Consider the following 6,164-nt stretch of genomic DNA (forward strand, 5'->3'; position numbering starts at 1 on the left):
ATTTTATTGAGGTACATTGTGAATATTTTTGGGGTTAATATATTCACACTAGCCACAAATCCTTACACCACTACAAGAAAAATGCTCCTATAGGACCCCCAATTTGGTCATATAAAGCCACTTTATAGGACCTTTGGGCTTGATAGGACCTACCAATGGGGGTTGTATCTAACGCGGTCGTATAAAGTATTGAAATTAAAAAGTGTCCTAAAAGGTCATAAGATTATGAAACCGATGATCAGTCCTATAATATAATTAACAACCACAAATAAAGGTCCTTAAAATACATATTAGGAGTCACTTTTTGAAAATGAGACATACACAAGGTGTCCCAAAAAGTAAAAATTGATTACGTTAGTACTAACAAAAGGGTCCTAATAAAATTTTATATTTCTTAAGGACTAACAAAAATGGTCTCATTATAAGTATTTAGTATCTTAGTACCAATAAAAAGGGTCATAATGTAACGATATACTAGTTTAGTACCAAGAAAAAAGGTGCTAGTATGTAGAAATTTTACTTTAGTACCACATAAAAGGTCCTAATATAAATATCTTAAGCTTTAAAACCACAAAATGGGTCCTAATATATAATAATATGTTATTTTAGTACCACATAAAGGGTCCTAATATAATTATTTTTAAGGTTAGTACCAATAATATATCGGATCCGGTTCGGATATTTGATTCCAGTTTCGATTCGGGTATTCGGATCCTTTTCGAATATTCGGGCCCAGCTCGGATAATCTAATCCAGATCGAATATTTGGGTCATGTTCAGTTATTCAGATCCGGTTCGGATATTCGAATCCGCTTTGGTTTTCAGATTTTGGGCGGTTTTAACGAATCCGGTTTTTATTTAATATGTTGATTATGAATACTCAATTAACAATTAACAATTAACAATTTATACTAAAAACAAATATGAAATAAAGCATAATTATATTTCAATAAATTGTCCTCATAACATGAAAAACACTGAAGATATAAAATCCATAAATAATCCAACATATAATGACTTCGAATAACATTTGACAAATAATGTAAAATCAACAACAAGCAACGCATAACGTGTTGTCGAAGAAGATCCAAAGCATAAGCAACAGTTCCAGCTTTGTCCGATGAAGGTCCTACACATAAAAGGTTTCACTTTAGCAAATAAAATTGTGGATTTTGGAACACGATCGAAATGGTTTGAAAGGTTTTGCGTTGTAGCTAAAAGAACTGTACTACATACCAGCAGTTTGAAACGGTTCGCTTACATAAAAGCAAATCCCATTAATTCCTCCACATTGTTGACAGACCATTAATCCAACATCAATCTACAACATATACAAAAAACAATTAGAAACTGAACTGCAGGCTCGACATTTTTATTAAACAAGAGCAACAAATCAAAAAGTGGCAGTTGCTTACACAATAACTGCTTTTATGTACTTGGCATCGAACAAATCCAAGAAGCGTGCTTTAGGAAGACTTTTAACACGTCTCCTAAAAAAAAAAATACATAAAGCTATTAGCCTCTATTTTTTATAAAGATATACAAATAAGACCTCAGCATGTAACTCGTAAAGATTGCAGCGAAAAAGTTAGTACTATACATGTATCTCATTAGCTTCAACGAAAATAATTGCTTTTACACCAAAAAGCTTGTGTAAAGAATATTCGAATTCTGCTTCATGTCCACCTTCGTGTGACAATGGGGACAAAATTAAACTATAATGACACACCATTAACTAAGCTATGTTCCATATGACTAATTATAAATGACTAATAATACCTTTCATTTTGTTCCATCTCAGACTACCTTTAAGCTTTTCGGCTCCAGTAAATCTGGAAGTGTGAAAGAGACTAGAAGTCTTCAAAGAATTGCCTACTAATTCCTACATTAAGGTAATAAGTCAAAGTATGTATATGTGTTTGCATAAAAATAAAAATATAACTAAATTTACACCTAAAAAATTGTTTTTACATTCACCTGCCACATCGAATAATATTTGATCATAACTACTACACATTCATGTAGCTATGAAGAAACATTCTAAAAGTAACTTCTTGTTGACTTTGAAACCTTATGAATATTGACCTATCGACAAAGTCCATCTCACTAATTTAGTTCAGTTGACCATCTTGATGTTAGCTAAACACCTCCCTTTCTAGCCCAAACCTACAATACCACTGCTGATAAACTTTACTTAAAAACTTATAAAATGTTGACCCGTAGACTAAGGCTACACCATGCATGACTAACTAAGCTTTATTCAATTTCTCTGTGCCCACATTCTCTCTTAATATAACACAACCCGCCTAGCTTGCATAATCTTGTTCTATAGTTTAAAACCTAAAAGTTCTCATACAGATCTCTTCAACTTTTATACAAAAAAGACCATCAATATATGTTAGCTGTATCCATATCAACCATGTCATACAATAGTGTCATATGTTCATAAAATGAAAAAGGCACATGTGTTGCACCAAGACAAGGAGACGCATGTCTTCGTTTCCAATTGTTACCTACCAAACTCCATGTCATACAATACTTACACCTGAATGTATTTGTAGACATACGAATATACTGATTCTGCACGTGATATATAATCATATATATATGTGCAAAACCAACTGGATTACCTGGATGTAAGAATTCGGTTTTGTTGAAACAGATTTTAATAACGATTGAAATCTGATGAGGTAAATATCTGAAAGTGCAACAAAACAATGAATCATTTACACAGATAAAATATAATTTAAAAAATGGAGTATTATATAACACTGATAATAATAAGTAAAAATGTAAAGGTAAACAACATTCTCCAAACAGTCAAATCTGACTTTAACCTTTTGGCTCTTCTTTGTTTCCTGACTATTGTTCAGCTACAGTCCTGTCAAACAAATTGAATAGGAAAAGAGCCAACTTATTCCATGGAATTAAAAACAGCCAATTAAATTCAATAATTCCTTCAGGAATAGTCCATTCATTCCTCTCATCTTTTATTCCATCACTTTAAATTTAAATCCCACACTACCTCGAAATAGCAGAAACGATGTACGCATAAATCGCCAAAAACACTGAAAAAACAATCGAACAATTAAGAAGTCGCAAAAATTCAAAAAAAAAAAAAAAAATCATTTCATTAACTAGTTAATTAAATAACAAAAACTAAAAAAAAAAAACAATTAATGAAAAGAGGTGATGTGTGTTACCGAAAAGAATCGGACGACGGTTAACGGAATGGATGAGTGCGGCGGAGCTGGAATCTATGTGGTTGTAGAATCGACGTACGCCGTCCAGAAACTGAGTAATCGAGTGTTCCTTCAATTTTCCGATAACTTGATCAAAGCTTCTGGAATTCATTGATTATTTGGCGGATTTTGTGAACATGCATAAATTTGTTATCAGCTATGGTTCATGAACGATTGATCTTGCACGTTAATTACAAATAGAAAGTAAAGGTAATACAATAAACCCTAGAAATTTCTCAGTGTGTTTGTATGTGCCGATAGACACAGAAATTTGAAACCCTAATTCTGAAAAGTGGGGAGTAAGTTCATTTGTTGGGGTAAATGAGAGAAATAACTATGAACTAATTTGAATTATAAATATGATATTGAAATTTATTTCAATAAAATTTTGGTGGGATTGATAAATTTTTGGTGGGATTAAAAGCGAAGAAAAGTGTCACGTTCAAAATTTGGGTTTAACTACCGCCTCCAAAATATTGCATTGAAAAATCCTAAACATATCTAAAAAATACGGAGTACACTATATGGTTATTTACTTATTTATAATTTTATAAATACTTTCATTCTCACATTTATTTATTGTCATCCGAAAAAATCACACAATTTAATAATACGAAATTTTGTTATATTTTCAGTTTTATCACTTACTTTTATACACTTTTTTTATTCACAAAGATAAATTAAGAGAAAACAAATCCCTAGTGGTAATAAGTTATTTTTACGGGCGGGTTATTGGCATCAAAATCCGTACTATTACTAGCGTGTGTCATCCCTAATTTAGGTACGTATGTATGTAAATTTGACAAAACAAACAATATTAAAATGGTTTTGCTAACATATGTTCCTGTAACATACGTTAAGGCGCATTTAATAACCTCAAACTTCTTAAATAATCGAAAATTACATTTACTACACACATAAACTTGGTAATCATGTGATTAAATTAATGAGTATTCAATGAAAATTCTGATTTTTTTGGCCAAAAAATACAACACACACACACACACACACACACACACACACACACACACACACACACACATATATATATATATATATATATATATATATATATATATATATATATATATATATATATATATACTCCGTATTATTGAAAGAGATCCAAATATGAGTTGGAGTTACAATTGAGGACAGATTTGATGATATGTCGTAAACAAACGTGCTACACATGAATTATAACAATTGGGTACTCGTGATGAGATACAAATTACACGCTCGTGAAACGATTGAAAGAAACCACTAAATTGAAGTCAACAACTAAACAAATCGGGTTAAAAAAACATCCAAGCACACTAAGAGTCCCGCAACGCGAATAACCCTATAAACATCCTAGGCTGCCAAATACACGCCCAACACAATTCACGTGTCTACAAAATGCCCATCAGGAGTAAAAGAAAAAGGCGGAGAGTAAAAGAAAAAGGCGCCAGTTTTGTAAACAAGGTAAGAAAGAAGAGTAACCGTCATAGACCAAAAACGTTCAAAAATGACAGAAAACCGGCCAAAATTCCGGTCACCCCACAAAACCGGTCACAAAACACATAGTGTTCATCGCTTGTAGCTGGCTAAGGGGAAGCCACTTGAAGAGACCTCCGTCGCACATGAAGACAAGAAGAAGAATAAGACTTATCGACGTTAAAAGGCATGATCCAAAGGTCATGAACAAGATCCGCCGACATTCATAGTGGAAGGGTTGAAACCATACCACTCACCGCCTCAAAACGAGAGAAAGGAACACGAATCCGACGGAAAATGCTAAAGCCTCCGGAAAAGCTTAGAACAGATAGATGTGGAATAAAGGAAGAAAAATATTTAAAAATTAACATTAAACAGTAAACACGCCAGACCTCCGGCGAGATGCCGGAGGCCGGCAACGACGACAATGAGGTTAGGGTTACAATGTTAACAAAGTAGAGAGAGGCAAGAGGAAGAGAAAGATAATATTCTAATATTTAAAGAAATTTCGGGTTCATTAAATGTGGCTTAATATATGTCAGACATACATGAGCATAGTGAGGTTTTGGGTGAAGGTATTTGGGAATGAGGTTTTAATGGTGGTGAGGACGATGTTGGATTTACCTATCCGGTTGTTACGGGTGATAAGGCAGGTTATGATATTTCTAAAGTTGTTAAGTTGGGTTATGGAATCGTTACACCTTCTTTGGTTACGTTCTCTCTAGATCAGGTTCAAGCGGCGTTAGATTCTCATGGTTTTCGAAAAGGGCTTGTTGTTCAGGTTCAAGTTCAAGTGATAGTGGTAGGGGTTTAAGGTGTCATAAAATGGTGAACGGGAAGAGTGGTTCGGGTTGGAAACGGGTCGTGTGGATTGTTCGTTTGGTAAGGATTCTGGTGAGCCTGAGATGGTTAATAGGCCTCTTGTTGGGCCTGGTTTAGGTCCAGATTAGGGTGTCGGTTCGGGTGAGGGTGATGGGTCGAGAAGAACGTATAGTTTTTTTGAAGAGGCGTTAAAAGGTATTGAAGGCTTGGTTAGGGTGGAAGGTAAGTTGATTAGGTCGAAGACGCTTCCAAAGCTTAAAGAGGGTTAAAGGGCTTGGCTAAAGAAAGGTAAAGAGGTGGTTGTTAGAAGGTCTAAGTTTGATAGTTAAGTTTTTTTCGTTCGTTAATTTGTTAGTTTCATTGAGCTCTCGTTGTTTTTGTATTTGTGTGCGTGTTTGTAGAGGTTTATGTGTTGTTTGGCATTTGTTTCGAGTCTTCATTTTTTTTTATGGTCTAGTGTTATATAAAGTTACGGGTTTTTAAAAAAAAAATACATGAGCAAAACCGATATTAAAAATTGATTAAACCAACCAATAATTTTTGATCCCGCTAATATAATTGGCATGAAATTTAAATACTTTGCATTATTCCCGAATTTTCAACCCACCCATTTTTTATCCCCAAA

General features: G+C 33.7%; 1 long non-coding RNA gene across 1 annotated transcript; it reads right to left on the reverse strand.

Annotated features, from left to right (window-relative positions):
- Positions 1 to 961: 961 nt before the first annotated feature.
- Positions 962 to 1,483, reverse strand: LOC139893679 (uncharacterized). Its single transcript, XR_011774663.1, has 3 exons — positions 1,415 to 1,483; positions 1,236 to 1,320; positions 962 to 1,128 (listed from the first exon to the last, which is right to left on the reverse strand). It is a non-coding gene; the product is annotated as an uncharacterized lncRNA (long non-coding RNA).
- Positions 1,484 to 6,164: the final 4,681 nt, after the last annotated feature.

This window comes from Rutidosis leptorrhynchoides, chromosome 2, assembly GCF_046630445.1.
Source record: "Rutidosis leptorrhynchoides isolate AG116_Rl617_1_P2 chromosome 2, CSIRO_AGI_Rlap_v1, whole genome shotgun sequence".
Lineage (NCBI taxonomy): Eukaryota > Viridiplantae > Streptophyta > Magnoliopsida > Asterales > Asteraceae > Rutidosis > Rutidosis leptorrhynchoides.